The sequence below is a fragment of the Sus scrofa genome, chromosome 1 (genome assembly GCF_054392235.1).
Source record: "Sus scrofa isolate SSC_HxYL_T2T_F1_AM1 chromosome 1, Sscrofa_HxYL_maternal_Yorkshire_Landrace_v2.0, whole genome shotgun sequence".
In the NCBI taxonomy this organism is placed as follows: Eukaryota; Metazoa; Chordata; class Mammalia; order Artiodactyla; family Suidae; genus Sus; species Sus scrofa.
In genome coordinates this window covers 147911751-147924679 of record NC_139383.1, presented here as the reverse complement: position 1 = coordinate 147924679, position 12929 = coordinate 147911751, and the positions used below count along the sequence as shown (strand labels likewise).

At 45.1% G+C, this 12929-nt stretch overlaps 1 long non-coding RNA gene and 1 other non-coding gene across 2 annotated transcripts in view; both read left to right on the top strand.

The window, feature by feature from the left end:
* LOC146406418 (uncharacterized) overlaps positions 1 to 12929 on the top strand; it is a 33012-nt gene that overhangs the window by 6366 nt on the left and 13717 nt on the right. The window lies entirely within an intron of this gene.
* Positions 8278 to 8384, top strand: LOC146406419 (U6 spliceosomal RNA). Its single transcript, XR_014833801.1, has one exon. It is a non-coding gene; the product is annotated as a U6 spliceosomal RNA (small nuclear RNA).

The following is a 12929-nucleotide window of genomic DNA, read 5'->3' as shown; positions in this document are numbered from 1 at the left end:
TGAGTGGTTTTCTCTGTCTAGACCAAGCTCCCTGACCATGGTGGTTGGAAATCTGTCTGCACATGGCCAGTGGCAGATATAAGCTAGACTTTTCTGTGGCTATTTTAGGATATTCAGAGAGAGAGATCAAAGAGTATCACATGTTTTAAAGAAACAGGAAGTCATAGAGCAAAATCAAATGGATAAGGGAAAAAAAAAAAAAACAGCAACAAGAAGACTCAAAATTGAGAGGCAAAGTCGAAAAAGAACATGAACAACCCAAAACACTGGATAAACTCTGGAGATAAAGGAACCAAACAGAGGATTCATGAATTGGAAGGTAGCATTGAAGGATTTAAGCCAAAAGGCAGTACAGAGGAACAAAGGAATTTTTCAAAGGAAGTTTTTAAAAGTTAAGAAAGAGTGAAACAGCTTGAAAGTTATCCACGTTTGTCTGATAGGGGCTCCAGAGATAAGAACAGAAGCGGCAGCAGAGCAGCCATATTTGAAGAGCTAGCAGCTGAGGATGTCTAAGAATTGATGAGAGACATGAGTCCTTAGAGTGAAAGGCTTCGCAATAAGCAATGAGATCCTGCTGTATAGCACAGGGAACTATATCTAGTCACTTCTGATGGAACATGATAGAGGGTAATGTGAGAAAAGAATGTACATATATATGTTTGACTGGGTCACTTTGCTGTACAGCAGAAATTGACAGAACATTGTAAATTAACTATAATAGAATAAAAATCTTTTTAAAAAAAGGATAAAAAATAATAGCTTGCTACAAAGAAAGCAATAACTATAATGCTGTTTATGTGAGGTAAACAATCATTGCATTGTGTTTTAAAGAATAGAAAATGTAGCTAGAAGAACTGGTTTCGTTATTCACTTAGCTCATATCTTTAAAACTTCAACACTGAACTGATGCTTAAAAAAAAAAGAAAGACTTCAAAAAGAGTGAACAGAATAAATAGAGGGAAATCCACCCTTCACTCATCATAGTGAAGCTACGGAAATCGAGAATGAAGAAGAAATCTTAAAGCAGCCAAAGAGAAAAAAACAGATGACTGCAAAGGAACAACAGTCACCTGACAGCAGAAGCCTGGAGTCACACCTCTCGAGGGCTGAGAGCAGCCACAGCCCTGCATTGCTGTCCATCTCCCATTAGTGTTCCGTGGCACACTCAGGGGCAAGCTCAGGCTGTCTTTCTCCAGAATCTCCCATAACAGACAGGGATTGAGCTTCATGTTCCTGGCCCTACCATCCATCCTGTCATATAAAAGCCAAAGCCTGAGAATCAACCCATAGCCAGAACATCCCCAAGTCATGTCACTTTCTGTTTCCTAAGTTCAGTCTGTCCCTTGTCCCTGGCATCAGGGAGCACTGTTCTGCTTCAAGCCCATTGCAGCAGCCTCTTGGCTGGCCTTGCCTCCAGCCAGCACACCAATACTAAAGTGACTTTTTGAAGACCATGTCTAAGAGGGGCTCCCTTTACTGCTTCCCGGCTCAAAGCCCATCCCTGGCTCACCTCAAAACAGCCCTGTCCTGTCCCGCTCCCGCACCCTGCCCAGGCCTGCCTGTGGACCCCCAAGTCAGGTGTTTGAAAACCATGGCCCATCAGCCATTCCTTCCCACTGCCTCTTGTTATAAGTAGACTTGTAAGGAGTTTCTGTTGTGGCTCAGTGAGTTAAGAACCCAACTAGTATCTGTGAAGATATGGGTTCGAGCCCTGGCTTGGGGGGTTAAGGCTTTGGCATTGCCATGAGCTGTGGTGTAGGTCATAGACACAGCTCGGATCTGACATTGCTGTGACTGTGGTGTAGGCCAGGAGCTACTGCTCCCGTTGAACCCCTAGCTTAGGAACTTCTATATGCCACGGCCCTTTAAAAAAAAAAAAAAAAAAAAAGAGTGTTATTGGAACGAGCCCCCCCCCCCCATCTGTCTGTGTATCACCCGTAGCTGCTCTGGCACTGCAAAAGGCATAGTATAAGGTCTGCAAAGCCTAAAATATATAATGGGTGACTTTTTATAGAAGACATTTGCCACATCCTGCTCTAAATGCTCTGAAATCCCCGTCCTTTCCTCAGGCTGTTCCTTCAGCCTGAGCTAGCCTTCCTCTCTGTCCCTCTGTGGGGACCCCATCCCCTTGCCCCCGATGTGTGCATCTGCCACTCTGATAAGGCTCACAGCAATTGTTCTCCCATGAGGCCACGAGCAGCTGTGGGGGACCTGGGCCTCCCTGGGCTCAGCTCCCAGCCTGGTGAGACACTGGGTGGTTGAGAACATACCAGCAGAGGGCAGAAGGCAGTCCTTCCAGGGGTATGCTGCTGGCATCTTTCATGGTGGCAACATGAGCTCAATGTTCAGAGTCTCAGTCACAGTCAGGCAGGTCACTGACCCTTTCTCCCAGGGCCAGCCAATTCCAAGCCTGGTCTGACAGTGTGCTCTTCACATGCAAACCAACTGGTCCAGAGCCCACACCCCACCTCCCCTATCAGGCTCCCACTCAGGGCCACCGTCCACCTGCCCTGATCACCCCAGGACCAGGTCTCGGGCAACTAGAAACAGTCCCTATGCCCCAGAGCCCTGAAATTATTCAAACAAGCCAGTCCTAAGCCTGATAACCTTGACTTGCTGGTTCCCTCCTAGAGAAACCACAATAAAGGCTTTTGCCGAAAAGAGGAAAGAAGCTCTTGCCCATATCAGCCCCCACATACCCTCTACCTCCTGAGTGGCCCTGGTGCTACCCAGGTGGCCCCGTATGGCCTGGCCTGCTCCCTCCCCTTGGGAACTGCCAGTCACAAACTGTCTCGTCATTGGCAATCGTTTTCTAGCTGTCAGCCTTGCTGTACCTCATGTAGTCTAGGAACAGACTGTATTTTACAACAGGATGTGAAGAGGGAATGGTCCTGACTCTCAGCAGGATTTAGACAGGACCCACAGGTGGACATTGGGGCCCATTTGCCTGGACAGGTCGTTTCTTGGGAGGAAAGCAGAAAAGTCAGAGGGTTGTGTTTAAGCAGATGGTCACTGGCCCCTCCTGCCCTGCCAGTTCAGCTCACCCACCCTTGGCTGACCTATGACCTGCACTTCCTTCTCAGGGTGAGAAACCAACCTGACTCCTGGTGGCTCTCTTTTGAAAGAGAAAACACTAATAAATCAATCACCCAAGTAGTTATTCTATCTCATTATCATACAAGCTCTCCAGCCTTTTGGACCCTCTGCCTACCCAACTGGGACTCCAGCTCTGGTAAGCTGCAATGCACCTTACCTTGTCAGAATGAAAAGATACCCCCCAACATACACCAAGGCCTGAAGGAATTCTTGCTGTGGGGTCTAAGGTCTGAAGGTTGATTTGGGGGTGAAAGCACCTCAAAGTGAAGTCCCATCAGTTTTGAGTAATGAAGAGACATGCAGAACATCTATCATTGCACAGACAGAGGGGCTGAGACAGGAATGGACCAGCTGTGGAGATGCTCTGGGCTTTACCTCTTACAAAGCAATGATCAGTGACTCGCTCTGCTGAACAGAGTACGTGGAACACCTCAAAGAGAAGATACTGAAGGAGGAGAAAGGATTTGGAAGGCAGAGGAAAGGAACGAGAATCCCGGCCAGAAGGGACAGACCACAAGAATGGAGATGGATGGAAAGTTGCCGGAACATGGGCTGTGGCATTGTGGGTATGATGGGCGTTGAACCTGCAGATGCAAGGACCAGCATGTTTCCAGTTCTGCACCCCCAGGGCCCAGTGCTGGGCCTGGTGCGGATGAATGCCTCCATAAAGACATCTGGATAAACGAACGTGGACATGAGGTGGCTGTGGTCAGATAAACGGGACCTTGAAGGCCCGACAAATAGCATTTTGCCTTCTGCATGGAGCAGACTAGCTGGGCTCCAGGCAGAAAAAGCACACCTCATTAGACATCGTTGCTTCTGAGATTTCATGCAAGGATAGCCAGGGGTGTTTCTGGGCTGAGCTAGGGGAGTTGGTTAGGCCCTCCTCCTAAAATAAATAACTTGCACTGCTTGTCCCTCAAGGACAAAATATGGTTCCCGGAGTCTCATTCCTTGCAATATACATATGCAAAGCATTAGCCAGCAGACACCCACTCCCTGGCTCATTTAGAGAGTAAAGATTTTTGCCAAGGTCACCCAGCACTAAATTAGGGATGAAACTGAGAGCAGCAAAGACCCTCAGCCCTGCCCTAATTACGCTTCTCTGGGGTTTTTCCCCTGCCTCAGCCAAGTACCAAGGCTCATCTTCCAAACCATAGAAGGAGGCCCTAGCTAATGTCTAGGCCCCAGGGCACGGACCCTTTCCTCCAGGCAGCTAGATACTCACAGCTGTGTGGCCCTGTCCTCCGTGATTGTTTCCTTTGGAAGCAGATGGAACCCTTGAGTGGGGAGGAGATGGCTCATGTAAGCCTGATAAAAAACAGGGAGAGGTGTGAGCTGAACTCAGAAGGAAATGGGCCTGGCCCAGCTCCGTGGGAAATGCTCAATTGGTGATATTTCCCTGCTCTGTCCCATGGAGGGTCCCTTCACAAACAGCTCCTTGGCAGTTCCCATTCTGGCTCAGGGGTTACAAACCCAACTAGTATCCATGAGGATGTGCGTTCATTCCCTGGCCTTGCTCAGGGGGTTGAAAATTCGGCATTGCCAGGACCTGTAGTGTAGGTTGCAGACACAGCTCAGATCCTGCATTGCTGTGGCTGTGGCAGACGCCGGCAGCTGCAGCCCTGACTCGACCCCTAGCCTGGGAACTTCCATATGCTGCAAGTGCGGCCCTAAAAAACAAACAAACAAGCAAACAAAAAAACTCCTTGGACCTTCCAGAAGGCCCTGGCATCTTTATATGATTCCCCACCCCTCATTCTGGCACTGGAAAGCTGGCCACCCAGTTCCATTCAGCAATCTGAACAATTATTCATGGAGAACTTGTGTGCCAGGCCCTGTGCTAGGTGATGTCACCTGAACAATAGTGTGGGTTCTGTGGCAAGTGCATGAAGAGGCCATGCATACATGGGAGGTATGATAGGCACAGCCCTGCCCTCATGAGCTTATGGTCCTAAATCCTCCCACTTCACAGAGTCAGTTCAATATCACTGTGCAGAGACCACATCTTAAAAAGACCTGGAATGAAGACACAGGCCTGGCTTCTTATGGCTATTTTTATATCGTGTTAAAGTGGAAGTTTGGGTTGCTATGAAGACAATCCTTGACCAAAATGGTCAAAACCAAGAGGCAAGACCAGTTACACATCTCTTAAAGCCCCTCACCCACTTTATGTATCTGAAAGCATTGATGACTAAAGGATTTCTTGGGATAGATCTGTCGGTGTGCTGAGAGGTGGGAAAAGGGGGTGATAAGTGCTCTGGTGTCTTATAAGGACACTAATCCTATTAGTTCAAGGCCTCACCTTATGTTCTCATTTGACCTTCATTACCTCTCCGTAGGTCCTCCCTCTAAACATAGTCATACTGGGGCTTAGACTTCAACATATGAAGGAGCGGGGGGAACACAGTTCAGTTCTGATGGCAGAGCAGGAGCTGCAGCAGAATCAACCTGCACCCAAGTGTGTCTGAATGTGTGGACTCTGTATGAAAGCCAGCTGGGGAGGGGTGCTGTCCGAGAAGACTGTGTGATCAGGGGACCACACAGCAAGGGTCCCCATGTGGGACCCAGCAACATCCCAGGAGCTAAAGAAGGGATGTCAGCCACAACTGGAGGAAAGCAGGTCTCCCATGTCACGCAACAGGGGAGATCCCCACATATCATGGAGTGATGGGCGTGTATCTTGAACAACACACAGGAGTGCTCTAGGAGAAAGGTCAGCCCTAAGTGCCTCCCAGGCCCAAAGAATGCTTCTGTCCTGATAACCCCATCAGTAGGACCTGTCCTGCTTCCCTTTCCTCTCCATCAACTCTAAGCCCACAGAAGAGGAAGAATGCCCAGATGGGGAAAGCTCAAAGATGCTTATCATGAACCTCTTCTGCAAGGAGGTTTCCAGCCCAAGCCAGAGAAGGAGGAGCCCATTTCAACTTTTAAATAAGTTCAGAGCTTGGATTAGTCAATGGAACTGGATATTTTTATTACTGAATTGAGACCATATTTTGCAACTTAAATTGACTTGAGAAAGGGACTGGAGAGCTGGTTATATTACCTAGGAGAGACCAGAAAATTCATAGGCCAAAATTTTCATCCAGGGCCAGGGGAAGAATCAGCCCCACAGAGTGGATTTATAGGAATAGTGAGGAGGCAGCAGTCAGGTGACTCTCTCAGCCATGGACTTTTTGTGTGCTCAGTGCCACAGGTACCTGAGGGTATGTGGTCTTCTAATCCTAAAATGGGGACAATACAACATACCATGAAAGATTGCTCTGAAAATTCAATTGTATGCATTAATTCTACAAAACACCTAAAACAGAGCTTGGTACACAGTAGATCCAAAGAAATGGTGGCCAGTGTTAGTGTTCATGGTAATAATAGTAGCTGGACCAGTAGCATTAAAAAGTGGCTTTGCCATGTGCAACTCTAAGCTTGCTTTGTGTTTTGTCCCTCTGAAGTTTCTGGTCCAATGGGGCTCTGAGGAATTATGTCCCCAACTGCAAGGAAATCTGGCCCTTCTTTACAGACTAATACAACTTTTGAATTTTATGTGGAAATCTTAAACCTCTCCTTCTCCTATGGTCTCCATTTAGGGCTTTGAAAATACACAATGTGCTGTATATTGTTTCTCCCCAGACACATGCTGAATACTAATCACTGTTTTCCAGAGAGCTCAGCATCTGGGCAGCTCTCTACCCCCTGGGATCACTGATGGAATTGGACTAATACCAGGACTGGTTACCTCAATACGTCACCTACTCCCAAATATCATTAAATAAGCTTTGTGTCAAGAAACCTTAAACCTTCAACTTTTCACTCATTTTAGTCTTTTCTCAGCACTCTTGAACATGATTAGTGGTGATACCAAGCCATGAATAAGTTATACATGGCTCAAGTTCTAATTCACGATTGATTAGTTCTTTAACAATGGCCTGAATAATGTGGTGTTAATGGCCAGCCCTGGTGGTCTGCTCCTACCAGAAACCCATTACTAAGACCTTACTAAGGGATGTGTTTTATAGCATCCCTTCCAAAGTCCAGTATCAACTCAAGGGTTCAACCACATTATTGAATAATTACTATGTGCAACTGGCTGGAGCATTACAGACAATGTAGAGGTCACTGCCCTAGTCTTCTAAAGACAAAGGAAAATACTATAGTGTCTAAAGTCAACTTTCCTTCAAGTGGGTTATGTTCTGACAGGTTTGGAAACAGATGTCCTTGCATGGCATTTAGGATGAGGGTGGGAGAGAAGGCAGCCTTGCAAAGCAGCAGAGGTCATGGTTGCACAGATAGGAAGTACAATTCTTAGAGGCCCAAGGATGAATAAAAGGATGCCTGAAGCTGTGGGGAAAGAAGATAAGTTAGCAAAGAGGAAGAACAGGAAGGCAGAAGAGGCAGATGGCCAAGAAATATGGATCCACATGAAGATGTAAGAGTGGTAAAACTTACTACATAGGTAAATATAAAAGCAGATTCTATGGAATGAAAGATTGTAGGCCTCCAGTATTCATATGTTAAGCCCTAATTCCCCATGGGATCCTCATATTTGGAAATGGACTTTTGGAGGTAATTAGGATTAGTTTGGGTCATGAGGCTGGGGCCCTCATGATGGGATTAGTGCCCTTATACAAAAAAGAAGAGACAGGAGATTTCTTTGCCTTCTGCAGCTAGAAGTTGTCCATCTTCAAGTCAGAAAGAGGGCCCCTATCAAAACTCAACCATCTAGCACCTTGATCTTGAACTTAGCCTCCAGAATTATGAGAAATAACTGTTGTTTAAGCCATTCAGTCTTTGGTATTTGGTTATAGCAGCCTACACTGACTAAGACAACAGTATAATTTAGGGGGTATTGTTTGTTTGTAATACCTTTGTTCTATATAATTTAAAAGGCAACTACATAAAACAATAATTTTAAGTCCGTGTTAACAGGTTCATAATATATAGAGGTGTACTTTTGTGACAATAAGAGCATTAAAAAGGAAGAAGAAACTGAGCCATATAGGAGCAAAGTTTTGTATACCATTAAAATTAGGTTGGTATTATCCCAAACCAGGTTGTTATAAATTATGATGTTAACTTATAATTTATAAATTAACAGGACAACCTGTTAGGACAACCACTAAGGTATATATATATTATACATTATTATATATATTATAATATATATAATAAAAGAAACAAGGAATGCTCATTTCAGCAGCAAATACACTAGCATTGAAATGATACAGAGAAGATTAGCATGGCTCCTGCACAAGGATAACACTCAAATTTGTGAAGCATTCCATATTTTTGACAGCTGTCTATAAATCAATGAAGTTAGAAGATACCCTCACACCAGGCACAAAAATAAACTCAAAATGGCTTAAAGACTTAAATATAAGTCAAGACACCATGGGAGTTCCTCTGTGGCTCAGCAGGTTAAGGACCTGGCGTTGTCACTACTGTGGCACAGGTTTTATTCCTGGCCCAGGAAATTCCACATGACATGGGTGTGACCAAAAAGAAAAAAAGACAAGACACTATAAAACTTCTGGAAGAGATCATAGGCAAAAAATTCTTGACATAAAATCATACCAATTTTTTCTTAGGTCAGTCTCCCAAGGCAATATAAATAAAAACAAAAATAAACCAATGGGATGTAATCAAACCTACAAGCTTTTGCACAGCAAAGGAAACCATAAACAAATGAAAAGACAACTTATGGAATGGGAGAAAATATGTGCAAACGATGCAACCAACAAGGAATTCGTTTCCAAAATATACAAACAGTTTGAACAATTCGACAACAACAAAAACAGCCCAACTGAAAAATGGGCAGAAGAGTAGACATTTCTCCAAAGAATACATACACATGGCCAATAGGCACATGAAAAGTTACTCAAGATTGCTAATTATTAGAGAAATGAAATTCAAAACTACAGTGAGATATTACCTCACACCTGTCAGAATGGCCATCATTAAAAAGACTACAAATAACAAATGCTGGAGAAGGTGTGGAGAAAAGGGAACCTTCCTACACTCTTGGTGGGAATGTCAGTTGGTACAGCCACTATGGAAAACTATAAAGAGGTTCCTCAGAAAACAAAAAATGAAATTACCATATGACCCAGCAAACCTATTCCTGGACATATATACTTGACAAAAATAACTCAAATAATGCATCCCTATGTTCATAGCAGCACTATTCACAATAGCTGAGACATGGAAGCAACCTAAATATCCATTGACAGATGAATGGATAAAGAAGATGTGGTATATATGTACTACGGAATACTATTCAGCCATAAAAAGAACAAAATAATGCCATTTTCATCAACGTGGATGCAATTAGAGATTATCATATTAAGTGAAATATGTCAGAAAAAGACAGATACCATATATCACTTATATTTGGAATCTAAAATATGGCACAAATGAACCCATCTACAAAACAGAGACAGACTCAGAGGCATAGAGAAAAGACTTGTGGTTGCCAAGGGAAAGGGTGGAGGGAATGGGATGGACTGGGAGCTTGGGGTTAGTAGATGCAAACTATTACACATGGAAGAGATAAACAAGTTCCTACTATATAGGATAGGGAACAATATTCATTATCCTAGGATAAACCATAATGGAAAAGAATATATATATGTTTATAACTGAGTCACTTTGCTGTGCAACAGAAATTAACACGACATTGTAAATAAGATATATAGGAAACAAACAGCATTATACTTAAAGGTAAAAGACTGAATGCTTTCTTCCTAAGATCAGAAACAAGACAAGGATGTCTGCTCTCACCATTCTTCTCCTGAAAGATGGCATTTCCTGGATAGATATCCTGTCCCCTCTTTTTCTAGCTCAGGGTCTTCATCAGTAGACAGAATTCCCCCAACCCCCAAACTTTCCCATCCCCTGGCACTGCCTCCCCATTGCACACTTGGCCTCTGAGGGACAGCGGGCAGGCAGGGATGGTGGCTTTGGCACTTTGGGCCAGGAGAGGGGTGAGGTCTAGCCAGAGATGCACCATCAGGAGAAGCCTTCAAGTCATCCACCCTCCCCTGAGTAATCCACCTGATGCTCACAGCAGCCTGCATAACAGAGAGTAGTGTGAAAGATGGAAAACCTCCGTTCTAGGTAAGGAGAGTTGCCTCCAGGGAGTGGCTACCTCCTCTGGCCTCTGACATTCAGGAACCAGTGGTTTAGTGGTAGGGGATGGGCAGCTTCCTCCACCGAAAGTGAGGGGGGCAGGGAGGGGAAGAAGGAGCCAGGCCAGCAATAATGGATAAACAAGGGCATCCCCTAGCTGGCCCCAGGGCACTTAGTTCAGCACCTCGGGCAGAGGAGAGGTTTAGGAGAGAGGTCCTCGGGGCCAGATGTTTGGGGCTGCTGCACTTAAGTCTCTTGGTTCCAGCTTCATCCTGGAATCTTCAAGCACAGGAGCCTCTGACTGGCATGGGCTGTGGGGACACACAAGGAATCGGAGGCCCTGGAGGTCAGGGGCTTGCTCACAATCACACATCTCTTGAAAGTTCTCATTTTAAGCTGAGACCCAGGGGCGTGAGCACAGGTCTGGCAAACCCCATAGAGCCTCTTGTCAGTTTTTCTGCATCTGTCAAAAGAAGTCTTGTGCCAGAACCCAGTGCCTTCTGGGTGCTCTGAGTGACAAGCCCCAGCCTGAGTTAGAGGAAAATGAGCCAAGGACAGTAGGAAAACCATGACCATTGATATCAAATTGATGCGAGTTTAAATCCAAGCTCTGTCACTCACAGACCAAACAGGCAGCAAGGAGCATGCCTCCAGGTTGGAGCCAACGCGACGTCACAGTGCCCCCTGCCGGCCGGGCGCCCTCACTCTGTGCGTCGAGTTGCCGTCCTCCCTCTGCTGCCTCTCATCCATGTGGGCGCACATCTAGGCCCCACCTGAGCCTGAACCAGGACCTGCAACGCAGGCTCAGGGCCCTCAACCTGGACTTAGGGCTTCCCACCTCGCCTAAGAAGTAAGGGAGAACCCGGACAGGAAGGTGTCAGCCCTGTAGACCAGAATGATGCCCCATAAGAAGGGATGCCTCGTACAGAGGGCTCTTCCAGAAGAAGGAAGGGAGTTGGATATCTACCCCAATTTTCATCAGGATAACTTCTGAGCCAAGCACAGCTTTGTGAGCCTCAAAGGACCGCTAAACCTGCCATCAAGTGGGCATAAAGACGGAAATCCAGTAGCAATTATGTCCATTCTACAAAACAAAAGCTACTGTTATTGCCATACACAGGATAGGTGTCTTGCGAGCTGTTAATTCACCTATCAAATATTTATTCAGAGTCGCACCAGGTCATGGTCAGTTGTTTGGGATGCAGAAATAATAGCCATACCTCCATACTCATATTCCTATTCTCTTTACTTTATCTGCAGTACTTTTTTTTTTTTTTTTTTTTTTTTTTGGTCCTTTTGACATTTCTAGGGCCACTCCTGCGGCACATGGAGGTTCCCAGGCTAGGGGCCGAATCGGAGTTGTAGCCCCCCGGCCTAAGCCAGAGGCACAGCAATGCTGAATACGAGCAGCGTCTGTGGCCTACACCACAGCTCATGGCAACGCCAGATCCTTAACCCACTGAGCAAGGCCAAGGATCGAACCTGCAACCTCATGGTTCCCAGTCGGATTCGTTAACTATTGAGCCACGATGGGAACTCCTGCATTACATTTTGATATAGTACTTATTACCATCGAAAATATCACATAATTTGCTTTTCCTCATTTTATTATGTTACCACACATGTGTGCACAAGCACACACACACACATTTCTGTGTGTATCTCTAGCACTTGGAAAAGTGTCTTTAAAATAGTAGATGCTCGGAGTTCCTACTGAGGCACAGAGGGTTAAGGATCTGGTGTGTCTCTGGTAGGGCAGCTTCAGTCCTCAGCCTGGCACAGTGGATTAAGGATCTAGCATTGCCTCAGCTGCAGCTCTAATTTGATCCCTGGCCCAGGAACTTCTTATGCCGGGGGTGTGGCCCAAATAAGTAAATAAATTAGATAAATAAATAGTCAGTGCTCAATGAGTATTTATTGACTCAAGGAGGTCACAATTTAGTAATCTGACATCCCTCAAATTTCTGTAAATATTGAGGGAATATATTCTTTTTTATAGATGCTAAAATTGAAAGTGGCTTGCATGAAGTCATTCCACTGTTTATGGCAGAGTCAGGAGGGAAGCCCAGGTTTGTTGATGCCAGATCTTGTGCTTTGAATGCCTGCTCCTACATATGATAATTACTGGATAAAACAGGGAGAAGTAAGGGAAACTACTATTATATTTGTTCTTAACCTTACTTTATTAATTTTTATTTGTTTGTTTTCTTCTTTTTACAGCATATGCGAGTCCCAAGCTAGGGGCCCAATTGGAATTGCAGCTGGCCCTGTGCCAGAGCCACAGCAACACTGAATCTGAGCTGCATCTGCCACAGTTTACAACAACCTGGGATTCTTAACCCACTGAGCCAGCTCAAGGATTGAACCTGCATCCTCACAGAGAAAACATCAGGTCCTTAACCCATTGAGCCACAATAGGAACTCCTTATTTTATTAATTTTAAGTGATGAGTTAACATTGTGAAATTCATACAGCAAAATGGCAGACTGTATCTGCTCAAAAATTCCTCCCAGACCACTCCATATTAAAATGACAAAATAATTTTAGCTACACATGTTGAAAGATTGGCTGAGCTAGCAATAAAGTAAGGAAAATAATCAGAGGGCAGGAATCACAATGAAATCAAAATTTTGAGTGAAATGACTTTTGTGCTGAAGGCATCTGCTGGTTCCTGGTGGCCTAGAGCCACAGCTGCACTGAGCTATGTT